Below are 17,237 nucleotides of genomic sequence, written 5' to 3'. Positions count from 1 at the left end.
GTAGATTTTAATGAAAGAAATAATCCTCTCAGCAGTTAATCTATGAAAATCAAACTGTAAGGAACAGATAATTAATATTTATAGTATTATTAATGTAGTAGTAGTATGTAATGGAGTCTACTGACTACTAATATTATAAATGTGACGGTTTGTAAAGATGTTCAAATGTTTAGAAATTTACTATAAAATTACTTAATAAATTGCAGACCGGATTTGATTGAAATTTGGTAAGTACAACGGGTACTTTATAATACTAATTTATGCGGGAAAAGCCACGGGTTACAGCTAGTAATAAATAAATTCTGACTATATAACAATGTAAATGTGAAATATTGATTATTTGTTTGTTACATCATTAACCCTTAACGACTTGACCAGTTGTCATGAAATTTGGCAGACACGTCGTATTTGGTACCAGCTGTGCCCGCAACTTTGGTCGTGCGTCCGTGATAATAATAGCCTATGACCTTCTCTACGACAAATACTACCTACGTGCAATCCGAATTTCAGTTTGACTGATAGAGACATAACAAATAAACTTTCACTTTCACTTTACATCAGGTGGGCCGTCAGTTTGTTTGCCATTCTAAGTTGTATAAAAAAAACTCACATAAAGATATTGGAATTAGTATGGATTGCGTAGGTGTGAAACCTGTTCTATACCATTCCTGTAGGAATTTCGTGAAATTCCTTTTTAACAGTATATTCCATTTTGGCGCTTACGATGGGTACATATAAGAAATTCTTGTGCAAAATGTCATGTTTCGTAAATTGCATTGCTGTCACTTCCTTAGTTTTCCCATTATATGCCTGTTTATTGGCATTATATCCCTGTACATTTCAAATTTTGATTGCTAGAAAATCCTTTAGTACAAAAGGCAAAAAAAGTTTGCCTTTTGTACCACATTTTATTCGTTAATTAAGTTTTTTTTTTATAACACAGGGAGCAAACGTGCATGTGGCTTACCTGATGGAAAGTGACTACCGCCGCTCATGATCACCCGCAACACCAGAGGCATTAAAGATGTTCTGTCGGCCTTTTAAAAAGAATATGTTCTTTTCTTTTGTCGTCTCGGTTCGGAAATACTGCTTGATTAATTAACTAAGTTGATTCCAAAGAGAGGAAATGGAAGAAAGTGCCTTGAAAAACGCACGGTGAAGGACCGCCACTTATCCAAATGGTTGAGATGGAACTTTAATTTGTAGCGGATTGTATGTAATAATTGTAGAATGATTTGATATCATACTATTTGACTGTCACGATACAATAGACGAGCAAAATTATACAATTGTATGATGCTGTTAAATTTTGGAATCATACTTGATGTTTTAGCGGAAAATTAAAAATGTTTTATATATAATTTTGTTTCCTATTATATTATATCGGAATTGTATGATATATTCCGGTATTTAAGCGTGATTAAATATCAAATATTTAAAACAGGGCTAGTAGTAAAATATCTTGTCGCACTTTCACATTAATTTAGATTTTTTTACATTCACACTCTACGTATAAAATTTATCTAAATTGGAAATCCGAATGACTGGAATTTGACGCATTCGTGACGTGTGATTGATGATGAGTATCCTGACGTTTTCTTTCGTTTTTCGCTTCGTCTTTTTTTCTTCTTCATAACAGGGTCATGTTAATTTAAACTCGAATTTATATATAATATAGATAATACTACACTAGCAACGTTCTAATGACTATTGAACCAAGATTAAAAATGCCCTAAAATTAAATTCATACAGCGATATTTAGTTCCATTCTAAGCTTTTAAAAGTTTAAAATTTTTATGTAATGCTAAAGGAGTTTAATAATAGTAGATAATTAAAAATATTTATGTAAACTTGATAGATCACCAAATTTTGAGGATGGAATCAATAATCAAGAGTTTTATAAAGTAAATACATACTTTTACAATAAAAAGTATCTATTAATCTATAGATAAATAGATACTTTTTATTGTTTCCTCCAAAATATTACAGTAGTAAACTTATTATTAATACAAACAATTATAAGAATTGAAAGCAATAGGCGGCCTTATCACTAAAAGTCATCTCTTCCAGGGAATCTTTGAATGGGGAGGAGTAAATATAAACAGTTTGATAGGAGGCACGATAAAAATTATGTCATTTTAAAATACATGTGAAGATGAAATACATGAAATCAATGCGATAATTACAATAATTTAATCATAAAAATAAAATCCGTACTGATTGTCACACGTTCAGAATTGGTTTTAAATGTAATCATGAAATACAATACCGTAGCTTTCTAACGTGTACAAATCCTTGGAACACTGAAGTAGATACGCAAAATCTGTGTAGAAAGACTAGGAAGCTTCTACGCTTGTCACGTAACTTGATAGGCTATGTTACTATACACACAATAGCCCAAATGAGAGGCGAGACAGATGTCGCCTCGGCAGTGATACTACCTGGCGTATTTATTTTATCCTAATGGCCTGTACAGACGAGGGATATTTTGTCTACGGGCAAAATTTCTCTTCACGATTGTTTTTTCTGACAATGTTGTTATTATCTAATAATGAGGTTACTTTCCGTGTGGTCCCGGTATAGAATAGGCCATTCTTTCCTTTCCTATGGATGTCGTAGGAGACGACTAACGGAAGGTAAGGGAAGGGCAGCAGCATCACTCTTAAAACGTCTCCAAGGCCCAACTGCGGTTGCCAATCCGCCTGTTAAGCGTGGCAACTACTGGAAAATCTCTTCAAGGCCTCACCCTTGGGAAGATTTCCCAGTTATTATGTTCCACAGTGGACAGTTAAAGTCTGATATGATGATGATAACTTTTGTGTATGCGTTATAGAATGCAAATTTATGCATGCGTATTTGGTAATGATGTACTGAATATATTCCGAGGATTGTCATTTGTCGATTTTAGATACCAGATCCTCTAGACAAGATGCAAACGAATCCATCGGTGGAATCGTTATCATAAGATCATGAGTTGGAATGAGACATCGGACGTTGCTATCTCATTCTATTTCATGGTTTCGCTGATTCAATCGATTCGCTTGCCATTTATCTAGAGGGTCTAGTTTCTAAGACCGACGAGTAACAATCCTTCATGGATAGGTATTTAGTACATCATTATCAAATACATAAAAATGCATAAAAAATCTATAACAGATAAACAAAGGAGAAAAAGATAATTGTTAATAGATCTAATAGTCTTATTACTAGATAACAAAAATATATTCCGTCTGGATTACCTATACGCGATTATTCCTGGATACCGTTGTGGTTAATCCTGAATTCGTCACGATGAACAAATGGACCTGGCTTCATCCTCATCTATCATTCCTCTCTGGCATCCTGCCAGCACATGTCGATAACACAAACGGGGTTCCATTCCATATTCATGTTAAAAAAAATGAATACACACATATTGAGCTAATTTACGAATTATTCAGGAAAATGTTTTGTTTAGACAAAATGTCCAACGTTTGCGAAGGCTTTAAAAATGATTTTGTCACAGGTCGTAAAACAAGTGTCACGTCGATAAGATAGTATCAGCGGCAGTTGCCTGTCCAGTAATAGATTTAGGGTAGCTACCTATTGATGATTGTTTTTGTCAATATATTCGGAATGCCAATGACCTTATGCACTTTTTTATCTTAATACTAGCGACCCATCCTGGCTTCGTGCGGTTTTATTACTCCCTGATAATGTGAACTTATATATTATAAATAAAAATAATTTCTTTCTTTATATTATTAGTTTAGATATAGAAATTTCGTGCCAAGTGCTCATGCTAATCTGCAAAACTTCTTAATTAATATAATAAAATTTTGAAATTATTTTTTTTTTTACTCTAACTTGAGAGATAAAGTAATTCTAACCTATAATAAAAATAATACCGGGTGGGGGAAAGGAGTTATTAGTGATGATCAGGTCGACCTCCAAGCGGTTTCCCCCTGGAAAACATAGTAGTTAATTTTTTGTTTAATTGGTCACTATGGGCCAACTGACCGGCCTTCATCCTCACCTATCATTCTTCACTGGTACCCTGCCAGTGTATACCGATAGCGCAGGTGGAGTTACCATTTCATTTTCACCCATAAAAAAAAAAAACGTTTGCCGCGTCAGCTGGTTTGCTATATAATTTAAAGATTTAATTGTTAAAATTAAAAATTTAAATATTTTTCTATAATAAATTTATTTATTTAGACGTGGCATACGGAACCGAAACGAAAATAAACTCTAATGATTGTAATTAATATTATATTGCAAAGACAAATTATTATTGCGATAAATTATAAAAGCGTTTACATGTTATTGCACGCTGCTGTACATGATTAGGTATTTTTAATATTAGAATTGGCAGGGGTGACCGTGGTGAGGTGGTGCCACTCGTGCACAAACCTGCCTGTGGCCAGCGATATTGCGATCACGTAAGACATAACAGCTCCGTCGAGATTGAGTTCTCTTGTCGTCGGCAGCGATTTGCATCTGTAGGATAAGGCGACCACAATAAATTGCAACTAAAGCACTTTGCAAATTTATTAGTTTTATAAATAAGGGGGTTAATTCTATTTCGTCCTTTATTCTACGAGTGCTAATATTCATAAATCCGAAAATTTGTGTTGAGTATATTTGTTATTCAATTACACTTAAACAGCTGAACGAATTCGAATAAAATTTGGTACACGGATAAGTTATGTCCGAACTTGACACATAGGATAATTAATACATTGATGCGTGCGGGCAAAACCGCGAGGAATAACTAATATTATAAGAAAGTAATTTTATCGATTGGATTATCAGAGTTCTTTTTTTATTATTAGTCTGATTTTTATGAAAATTGACAAAGTCTGATTTTATCTTATTAAGCTTTTTTTCAAGGTATGCGACGCCATCAAAAACTTATCGCGATTGTCGTCATCCAATAAGTAGTAAAATAAATGACAGAACAATTTAACGTTTCTTTGCAAACTCTGGAAATTACTAAACTGCTAACTAAGCAAAGGTTTTTGTGTCCTTTCTATTTCGCCGAATCTTTCCGATACCCATGCTTTATTTACCTTACTTTACTTATTTATATTATAACTGTAATCTTAGATAAGATAATCAGAGGTATTAGTCAATGCGGTGTGCTGTAGTGAATAATATTTATTTATTATTTAAATTGAACGTAGCAATATGAGCTTAACGAAGCAGGCCGGAATAAATTGGTTTGTTAAAGCTATTTTTTTAATTACTCGAAAAATAAAAATTAAAAAAGCTTGACTGAATTAACAACATCCACTACTAGTACAAAAATAAACACATAAAAATAAAAAACACGCTCTGTACTTATGAAATTAGTTAAAAATATAATAAATTTTATTAAAATGTATCTAATAAATATACGTAATATAAATTAATTAGTCTTACAAAATTAATAAAAATAACAGACTATGGAACAAGTTTCGTGTCTCAGTAGGCGTAACACAATGGCGATCAACCGGTAAGTTCTGCGGATGAATAAATTAAATGAAAAGCTGTTTTTTCGCACACTTGAAAATGTATTGGTGTGAAGCCATATTATTTAGAAATGCTTTTAAAGAGTTTTTCGTTGTTATACTCATAATATAATATTTTAAAAAGAGGGCGTTCTTTCGATTTTCTATATAATTCTAGCCGTGTTTGTGATTTCTTTCTGTATGGCAAAACTACATCTATTTATTTATTTATTTGCTTTTGTACATTCACTTATAGTTTAATATATTAAGTTACAACAAAAAAGTACACAAACTGACTTATCCCTTAAAGGGATTTCTTTCAGTCAATCTTGAGAACCCGAAAGAAGAAATTGTCTATAGAGTTTGTATATAAAGCATAATAATAAACACAAAGATATTATTTACTTATTTATAGAGTTTGAATGTTATCTCTTAGCGTCTTAACGGCTCAATTTGCATGCAGTATTTGGGATGGAGAACGTACTACGACTACTTTTTATTCTTACCCACCTAATATATTCTGGCCACGTGGACGACGTTTTTGGTAAAAATTAATTTAATTTAAAATATTTTAGTATTGTATAGATAAAAATATTTTCAGAATTTAATTACAATTTACACAAATAGTGAAGTGATGATTTTTTTTTTTTTTTTTTATGCAACTTAGAATGTCAAACAAGCTGACAGTCCACCTGATGGAAAATAATAACCGTCGCCTATAGCAATGAGCAGTACCATGGATATAACAGAGTATACTGTTTCGTCCATGACACTGACATTCCTGAGGACTCAAGTGTTATTCCTCTGTACCCTGTAAATTCACTGCCTTATCTCACTCTTAAAACCGAAACGCAGCCATGCAAACACCACTGGTTCACGGTAGAAACACGAATAAGAGAGAGGTGCCCAAGCAAACGACTTTTATACAAAATCTCCTTTTGGTAAATACTTTTATTTATTTATTTAAACTTTAATGCACAGTAAAATTCTATGTACATTTGGCGGACTTAACACCGGACTGTAATATTGTTTTTGTTTGTCACTTATTCTTCTTAGTAAATATTTCACTACGACTATTATGGCTTTATTTGCTTGAATTAGGATAAAAGTATTTCATGTATTAATCTAGATTTTGATATTGGTTGGTACTCAGGTGGTCATAGCTTGGTGGCTCAGAATAGAAGGAGATTAGAATATGATAGTCTGAAGACCAGAGAACTCGAGTGATGCTGTGGCACTTATTATTGGTAATATTAAAAGGATTTCATAAAGGAGAAATATTATATCATCTGTGATAGTAGTTTGTCCTAGTATAACAATTTTTAATTGATATTTATTACAATTCATCAAGATAAGAACGAAGAATTTTATTAAAGCCATTTATGCAAACGCAGCTGCCACCATTAGAAGGAAACAATTCCTGAATTAATTTGCTGGCGAATTATTCGACAAACAAATATTTTACTATTGTTTTATATCGCAACTCGTCCAATGATATTGTATAACGACTTCCTTAATAGCGTTGTAGGTATCCATAAAATAGGAGCACACACTTACCACTTAGTTGCGTGCGATACATTTATAATTATGTCCTAAATCTTAGATACTATATCTTATATATAAAACTCTCATGTTTGTAGTCGAACCCCTCATATAAATCTTCTTCATACAAAAACTATTGAAGTACGTTGGTTGCGATTTCACAATTCACAGCTGTATTCCAAAATGTTTACCTTAAAATCTGGTATATATTTTATCTATGTACATACTCCATCTACAAGTTGTTCATTTAATTTATTTTCATACTTTAAAATTTACGTGTATGGACAAATGTTAGGTAAGAATACAACCATCAATTTTAATTTTCACCTTGTATTTATGACTTTAATTACACACAATAGTCTTTTGTATTTGATAGATTAATAATATTGAATTCGCAACCTATTGAATCGTAAGTGTGCGCGTGTGAGGTGGCCAATTGTCGCGTGCGTCTGTCCATTGTCAATTAAAACGCGCCAAATACATTTGCGATTGTAAGGCACCCTTGTATGGCGCCCATAACGGCGTACCGGCAAATAAACACACACGAACAGCTCAATTGTATAATAAACTAGTCGTATCCGCGTCTCCGTTCGCGTGGTAGTTAGTCGAAATTAAAACGAACTTAATTATTTAAAACGAAAAATGTAAATTTAATCTAAATTTTGTTTATTACAATTTTCCGTTATGAATAAAATAAAATTTTATCACTCCTATAGTTTCTTGCACATTCTTTCGAGGAATCATATTATTATTGCAAATGCGCAAGTTTCTAAGGAAAGATAGATGAACCGATGGATGGATGTTTGTTACTCTCTTACATGCAAAACCTTCTGAACGGACTGAATGAAAATTGGTACACTTACAAGTATATTGTGTTTATTACCAAGTGTGGTTATATTTTAAATTAGCATATAGAAATAGCTAATAAAAAATCTATCAGCACGTTCGTTTACACAACTACATCTCGTATGAAATAGACCATACATCTATATTCATACGAGATGTAGTTAGACACCATACATACATATAGTAATATCATCATCATTTTACCATATATCTCTCAGGTTCTCCCATTATCTGTTACAAGGATTGGTCCTGAGTCATCTATATGTATTGATTTCCTTCCCAAAATATTTCCAAAATATTAAAAGGGAATTTCGATATAATTGAATCTTCAAATAATTATTTTTACCTTAACTCAAAAAGACCTCATTAATTTCGGCTTAACATTAAATCAGGTTAGTATCAAAACCCAGTGTGTCAATATAAATTGTCATTTAACTCTTTGATGATAGGAAATACTGTTAACAAACTTAATTAATTCTAGTAACAACGATAGGCTGAGCATATATGAAATTGTCACATACGATTTCATATACGGCGAAATGTAAGTAACTCGAGGTTACAAACAGCTTCAAAGCGCTACGCTGACATAATTTATGTAAACTAATATTCAGGGGCGACTTCTTTAGACTGTGGTAATGCAGAAGACTATTTAATAAAGAATTTATCCTTTAGAAGTAAACCCTGTGACGGCATAAAAAATCCAAAGTAGCGGCTAAATTGAATGGATGGTTTATATATTTATTTACATTATACTTCATATATTAAATACATGAGACTAACTACTCAGACGGCCCTGAATTTGTATCGGATTTCGTATATGTAACTTTTAAGCTCTCGTACTAAGAAGGTATTATTATCTAAATGACATTTCTCTATTATCTATTGAGGCATACAAGGAAAAGCTAACATGTGTTTCCAGCCTTATGCCGCGCCTGCGAAGCGCTCAACTCATCCACAGATCGGCCGCCCAATTTAAGTCAGTTGAGCAGTCGCCGCTAAACGCGTCACGCCGCTCTCGACCTTATGTCATTCGTACCGATCTGCAGAGCGTAATTTCGAATTCGCGTTCGAAATATAAAAAGTCTTTGAATAAAAAAATCGATACGTTTTTATGTGTGCGATTTTTAAATTATTTCCGCGTTTCTTTGCGGCCAGTGTCATCAAAATGGTTATGTTTGAATTAGTGTTTTGTTTGTGAGTGTTCGGAAAGTTAGCTTTCATTTATTTGCGGTAATCGCCACTAAAAGAACTATTTACATTTCGAAGAAATCTACACCTAAGGTAAGATAATATTAAGGTATGTTTTTCACAGTTAATGTATTTATTTGCAAACTAATATTATTTTTGATTCACAAAATTTACGACATTATATCAGATGTTGATTAAGGCTTATGTAAACAACCTTATAAAATTTCTAATATGTATTTAAAAGATATTTTGACCTAATAATAATGCTGTTACCTAATAATAATGGGTAATTGTACTTAATTTACCTTATTGAAAATAATGCAAGTATATAAAATTTTGGTATATCCCAATACATAATTAAAATTTTCAAATATCACGAATAATTTATGCTGACTTTAATTGAATTTTATTAATTATATTTTATATTTAATACTTATATTTATCACTTTTTTATATATCTATATAAAAAGTTGAGGTAATTTAATGGACTGTGTTTTCATTTTCCCACAAAAGCCCGTACTTAATCAGTTTTCCGGGTTGAAGTGAATACGAGTACAACTGTTGGAAAACAACAAGTTAGCTAATTAAATTCCCGTAAACCGTTGCATAAATATTATTGTACTTTAATTAAGTTGTTTAATACAATATTTTTTTATATTTGCGGAGTAGCTCTTGCAGACAATGCAATTATTACCTGAGTTTTAAAATATATACACAAGTTTTAAAACTTTGAATTATGGTAGTAACGAATTGATATTACAGTAAGTTTCATAATCAAATAGATAAAATTATAATTTTGTTGTTTGCTTATCCGGCAGTTAGGTCGTCTATTTTTAAAAATAATTCATATAATATAGGTAGGCATCTGCCACTCGCTTCTTTTAGCTATAGTATTAATGTTGTGATATTCTGAATGCTGTATTATACATATATACTTTTAAACTTTTTTATAGTATGGAAAACCGACATATCAACCAATAATTCGCTAATCATTTTTTAAGATATTTTTCGACACTTGCGTAACTCAACACCTTTATTTACAAAAACGTCAGATATTTAATAAATCTCTTTCAGTTACAAAACTATTTTGGATTGTTCTAATAATAGAAATACAAATAATTCTAATTATGTTTACTAAATAGTAATTACTAGGATAATGTGAAAAATAAAACAATAAATTATCTTACTAAATGAAATAATTAATCTATATTGATAATAGTCCTTTTTTAAAATCTACTTGATATTTTAGTACGTTTGTTTCTATTAAATTTACCTATTTATTTGTTAACTTCTAGCTATTCTTTAATTGATTAAATGGGTACAAATGTACATAAAGGTTTAAAAATGCCTTAAACATCGAAACCTATTATAGGTATATTTGGTAAGAATTTCATTGTGGAAGAGTATATATGTAAAAATTTTCACAAAGTCTAGACATTCACGACTATTAACGAACTGTTTATCTTAATTTATTTATTTATTATATAAACGATAGAAGTTTTTGGCATCTTTCATCATTTTAGGCATGTCAGTTCAATCGTACCTCAATTTATCAGTCCAATTGTACCTCAATTTATTTTAGAATTTATTTCAAACGATACTCCTAGAAAAATTAGATAATAATAACGAATAAATATTACGGAAAAATTATATTATATGTACCTATAAAACATCGTAACCTTCAAGAAAGGAACATATTTTCTTTTAAATTGCCGACAGCACACCTGTAATTCCTCCGATATTGCAGGTGTTCATGGGCGGCAGTAGTCACTTATCATCAGGTTAGTCGCATGTTTGTTTACCTTCCGTGTTATAAAAATTTTAATAAAAGGAGAAAAAATAAATACTTATAGCCATCCAGTTATAAATTTCTTTTATGATACTATGATGTCTATGTTTGTAGACTTCAATGTTTGTAGACCTAATTGCATTGAGGCCTGTCTCTTTCTATTGAAGTACATTCTTTCTATCAGAGTCTGGATGGTCGCGTACAGCGCAATTTCAGAGATGTTTCTTCCCAAGAACGCTCAGGTTATGGAATGAGCTCCTTGTTGAGGTTTTTTCAACCGGGTACAGCCCTTTTTAAAAAAGGGGTAACAATGTTTCTTCATGGTTAGCAATGCGCGTGTAAAGCTGCTGGTGTTGCAGACTTCGGTAGCCGCTTACCATCAGGTGGTCTTGATGCATATTTGCCTCCTTAGTACTATAAAGTAAAAAATCATAATTCAAATGAAACTGACAGAATACTCTAATAGTTTTATATTAGATTGTTTAAGGGGGTTTCTTAATACTGTACCCGTTGGTACATCATATTGTTGTTGTTGTATCGTAGCACGAGAACAATTTATATCAAAAGTTTGAGGCCTCCAAGTTTTATCGTTTGTCCTGGAAGTCTGAGATTTAATCGACTTCTTTGAGGTTTAAATACTTCACACGAATTAACAAAATTAATATAGTGACTATATTATACTGTTAGAAGTTTTCAGGAATCTGGAGAATTGATTTAGGTAAAATAATAAATTTAATTATTACCGAAGAACTTTGAATTGAAAAATTAATAGTGTAAAGTTGTAGAGCAGTTTTATTTGAAATACTAAATTTAATTAATACGTATTTATATAATTATTATAATATATCATAAAAGTGTTTCTAACTTCATACAGAAATGAAAGATAAACTCGGGACATGTCTAGAGGCGGGTTTTTCCTAATAACTTAAAATAAACATGTTTATAAATTATAGGATTCACAATAGTTGGCTCGCCGTTGAAATTGGTTTCTTTTTATAGATGTAATAGGTATTTTACTGAGAGACGTAATTGAATTAATTAATTTATGTCGGTACGTTTATTTTACCTTTCCTGGCCCTCAGTGGTGGCACAAATACAGAGTAATTATATTGTTTTGTTTAAGACTTTCAGAAATAGCTGAGAGTACTCTTTTCAGTAGTACATCGCCCTAACATAGAAAATCGTAGCGTGAGGTCTAGAATTATTATCATTATGTTTACTATTGTGAATATAAATAAATGGTTTTGGTGATTATGTCACGTTCACTTGATTCCAAACGTAAAAGCAACCAGCCTCACTTTATACTTTCAATATGATAAAGTGACAGGTCAAATATATTTATAGACGGAGTTTATTTCGTTTACTAGTAGTAGGCTACTCCGCGAGGGGTACCGTATTAAAGTGTATTAGGTTTCTGTGGGTGTGTTAGTTCAATTTCTAGTAGTGAAGGAAAAAAAAGCAACTATTTTTGTTTATATCAATGCGTATACATAATATTTGTAGATGTTTCTAGTAAACTTGTTTTAAATATTATTTATGTCTTATATTCATGCGCAACGGGAATTTTACGAAATTTTTATTCTTACGATTGTGGTAAATGTTACATGGGTGAGACGAGAAGAAAAGTATTCTTAATGCTGGTTGAACACATGCGCTCTATAAAGAATGTGTCATAGGTAGTTCCGCTGTGACGGAGCACGCTTTGTCCTCTAGTGTGACGCACTAGAACGCTTTGACAAGGCTCGAAACTTACTTAGCAAGCTATGTATTCCTCGCTAGATTTGTGAAGCAATAAAAATTAGTCGTCGCTATATTTTTTCATGGTATAAACCACAAAGATGGCAAACAAGCATACAGACATACAAACATTTCTATAGAGCCAAAAAGAGACCTGGAAAATAAGTCATCATGGATGTCGGATTTTACTACACGAATTAAAAGAAGACAGTGAGTTTTGCGTGTCAGACTGCGTTGGACAGCTAAAAAGACAGTAGCAGCGAAGACAGGAGTTCTTCACAGTCAACGATAACTACACAGTATACAACCACTCATCTTCAACAGCACCATTGCTTCTTAACACTGCTCCGTTCACACCACCACCCAGGCTGACGTCTTCACGGGCTCTGCGAGCTGCGGTGCAGCCGAGACGCTGTTATGCAAAGTGCTGTATGCCTCTTGAAGAAGACTTCCGGATGAAGTAGAAACATTTGTCGGTAAGGACAAATACAGTAAGTTCGTAAAATTCTCGTTGTGTATGTATATAAACAACACTGAAAAATGAATAGGTACAAATTTTAAAAAATATTATCTATTTCTTTTTCAAAATATTGTATATACATATGTATCATTATAAGAATGAAAATGATACCATGAACGTCATAGTGCGTTCTGTAATGTCCATGATGCTGTTCATAAAGAAAAACAACAGTTACCATTCTAAATCAAGTGGGCCGTCGGTTTATTTACCATTTTAAGTTACATAAAAACATCTGTATAAATGTAAATAACCGATAATAAAAGAGCCAATTTAGAAATGCTTATTTCTTCTAAATTCGTAGCGACCTGTTGCGTCATGGACGTTTGGCGCTACAAAGATTAATTGATAGTCAACAAGGGTAGTGTTCATATTTACAACAAAACAATTTATTTTCGTGATTGACTAGAAAGTTAACATATAAATAGAATTAAAGGGTCTCTGAACTATTTTTCAACTTTTCTAAATGTGTTCTCTTTGTATTTGATTCACGGTATTACACAATTTTTTTTTATTTTTAAAGATGTCGGTAAATTGTCAATCACTTTTTCAAACGTCATTACCTACTACTGATTTTATTTCTCTCATGATGTAATCAGAGACACAGTCAGCTCCAGCAGAAAGATGTCAATTCGAATCCTATCAGATTGAGTTGACGGAAGGCAATTTTTTAATTTATTAATCATTTACGTTCGCTATTGTTTTTATATACTGTTTTATGAAGGTTATCTATCCTATCTATCCTCCTATATCCTTCCTGTCCAGTTTCAAGAAAGTCAAACTAGTTGCATAATCGCAAACACCAAATTGTTAATGAAGTTTGGCCCCCATACAACTAGCAATATACCCTATCAGGTAGACCTTTGCGCGTTCTCTCTGGAAATCATTTATGTATTTATTTTTTAGAAAATCGATTAATATGACAATATTATAAGGTTTCGTATTCATAGTTTTGCTACCTAAACATATGGTATATCTAGATATTAGAAATCGTGTCGCAACGATGAATCACTTTTATTTTATTACGTATAGACATGATATGTATACTTAATGCAAATAGTTCCTTGACTTAAAATATGTACTTTACGTAGTACTCTTGCCTTTATCCCATTGTTTGGGTAAGTACTGCGCAGAATACATAGATACTTACATTTCTTAGAAATTCTTTTTTATCATCCGTTAGTTCATTGTTCATTCTCCAAGTTAATAGCTAAATTTTTCTTATACACCGTTAAATTATTCGTTGGTTTTTGTCTACAAAATCTTTTAGTTTTGAAACTTAATATTCTTATTATAAATGCGAAAGAGAGTTTGTTTGGTACACATAAATACATATATTGAAATACACGTATAATATGAGATAAAAATATACCCCCGTTAAATGGATAAAGACCCAGGTAAGAACTAGTTTAGATTGACGCAATGTAGTATGTATGCGTACTAGCTCTTTTTTATCGTTGAACTCCAAAGATTCTTGCCAATAATTTTTTTTTTCAATAAAATCTACAATGAATCAATAGAATTTAAAGTAGGTATTGAAATTTAAATTGGACATCTAATCTTGAATTGAATTAATAATGACTTGTGGTATTGAATAGATCTCTACCTATTATAGTGTTTGATCCAAAGAGAATGATTTTATTATTTATTTATACTACTGAAAGTCTAAGAGAAATGGAGCCAATATTTTTTTCAATGGATTTTTCGAATTTATAATTTAAAACAAAGGAAATGATTTGAAAGTCTAAACGTGACACAATTAAATTTAGAAATTTGAAAAGATTAACTTTTTTTTCTATAAAAAGAATGTTTTAATTAGTAATAATGTCATTGGTTTGTTGATAAAAATTATTTTGTTTAATTCTGCTACCATTAGCATACGAGCGACTACCAAAACTCGAAGATACTAACAATATTATATTACTAAATTATCGGAACGGAGTGACACATATACATATTCTAAAAGTAATTAATTTATTCTAAAAACATAAAAAATTTTGAATAATGCAAACATATAAATGTGTTTTTTTATGAAAATAAAATACTATAACTTCTACAATTATGTAGGGTTGTAGCCTCCCACGGTGTCTTTTACCGTCTATTCCATGGGGAATGCTCACAAGAACTTCATTCTCTTATTCCATGTTCCCCTTTCCGATCTTTCCGATATCACATCACGAGAATGGACTAACCACTACTTCCATACACGGTTGACCACCTACGCTAGAGTTCAAATAAGTTTGCTTTCTCTTATGTGAACAGTTCCGTAACAATGTCGAATGGCTTTTCATGAAACGTGTTTCCTTCAGCCTATAACCTTGGATCCTCTATAGGAAGGGACGAACAAACCAATTAGTATGCATGCGACAGGCAACACTCGAAGATACTAATGGTATTATAATAATACATAGTAAAATATAAATGTATATACACATATGTAATAATAACAATATACATATATGTAATGGTACACATAGTGAAAATAAAATCTAAAGGAGCTTTCTACCATGGGACATGCAGAGAAGGTTTTTGGCGGTACAAATTGTTTACGAAAGGCAGCTAGTACTATTAATCTATGTTTACGAACAATATAAATTCGTGACCTTATCTACTGTTTTCTATAAAAGAATTCGAATTTCGAATTAAAACTTTTCGATTTCCACGTATCGGAGGTTCGTTTTGGCTTTCGATTTACTTTGCCAGACTGAAACGAAAATGTTTTAGAACTGGAATGGTTTGTAGGCATGGGTAACTAATATTCGTATCGCTCCGATGTCTATATATTGGGTTTCTCTAGAAATTAATGGCGGAAAATAGTGTATCAACTATTTCGATATCGCCTTTACAAGTTGGATCTCCCCATTTGTTTCAATATTGGACAATCAATATATAACATACCTTTTATTGAACCAATACATAGATATTGTAACTACATAATATAGATAGTAGATATTACTTATTCCTAATGGTTTGCAATCATTTGTCTACAAACTATGACATTGCGAACATATAAGGTTATTCGTAAAGTAGGTACCTATGTCAGTCTGAAACGAAGCGATAGCACATGTCGTTCTTAAAAGTGATCAACTTATTGCAAGGAAATAAATCAATTCTTGAACAGTACACTATATAAACTTTTTATTGTTACTTGTTTATAAATAATCTTCCTATTTCGACTATGATCCTTAAAAAAAAATTATCAGTATTTTTTTAAACAACGTGATATAATTAAATTAATTAAATTATAATTAATAACTAATGTGATGGAAAAAGATAATGTTTTTTGATGTGAACAGTAATATGCTTAGTACTCCTTATGTATTGACATTCTTAGGGAGTAAGTAATCCACTATAATATCCCGCCCTTAAAAATGCAAGTTCAGCTGTTTGGCTGCAGAAATACGCGTGGGACAGCAGTAGGTACCCGTGCAGACTTTATAGTCTATAAATTTTAAGAACACAGGATTTATAATAGTTTGCCTTCGTCGGCCAACCCTGTCTAATATATACCAACAGTCTGGCTTAATATTACATAAAAAGAAGACAAATATGCTCATGGCTATAATTCCTACTAGAACTATCCGAAGAATATATCAATTTGCCGTTGTGGTGAATATCATACTTAGTTTGCCCACATTTCGAGTAACATAATTGATAAATAAACAAATTTTTATTGTCGGCCGGAATCGAATTTAGGACCGTTACAGAAAGTACGTTCAGGCAATATAAACAAGTGGACCGCTATGTTCTCCACATCGTATTATTTAGTAAAAAGGCAGGCAAAAAATAAAACCTTTCTATCAGTTTATGTTGCTTTTTATTTCAATCACTGAACATATTCCGGTCATACGAAGTACGTGAATAAAAACTAATTTCTGTCTTTCTGTTTTCTATTTAATTTCATAATATCATACCTTACATTTTCATATAGTTTTTTTATTATGTTGCCAGATGATGCATTAAAAAAATTAAAATGTTCGTTTTAATGTTTCATAATTATGCATTACTGGGCTACACATTTGTTTTCTTGTTCTACGATGACGACTATATATCAATCTGTTGACAAAAAACGGTTGAATTTATAACTGATGTTAGTTGAAAATCGGCCTTTATATGCGTATTTTACGGTGCCACATTTATTGGTGGC

At 31.7% G+C, this 17,237-nt stretch overlaps 1 protein-coding gene across 2 annotated transcripts in view; it reads left to right on the top strand.

Annotated features, from left to right (window-relative positions):
• Positions 1–8,860: 8,860 nt before the first annotated feature.
• LOC113514535 (soluble guanylate cyclase 88E) overlaps positions 8,861–17,237 on the top strand; it is a 124,862-nt gene continuing 116,485 nt past the window's right edge. For both annotated transcript variants that reach the window (XM_052895332.1, XM_031908355.2), the window contains exon 1: positions 8,861–9,140. The gene's annotated coding sequence lies outside the window, so the exon portion shown is untranslated. The remainder of the gene's footprint in view (positions 9,141–17,237) is intronic.

The sequence above is a fragment of the Galleria mellonella genome, unplaced genomic scaffold (genome assembly GCF_026898425.1).
Source record: "Galleria mellonella isolate WM207_F2 unplaced genomic scaffold, CSIRO_AGI_GalMel_v1 utg270, whole genome shotgun sequence".
In the NCBI taxonomy this organism is placed as follows: domain Eukaryota; kingdom Metazoa; phylum Arthropoda; class Insecta; order Lepidoptera; family Pyralidae; genus Galleria; species Galleria mellonella.
The sequence above is the reverse complement of the archived record's forward strand: the minus strand, read 5'-3'. Positions and strand labels throughout refer to the sequence as shown.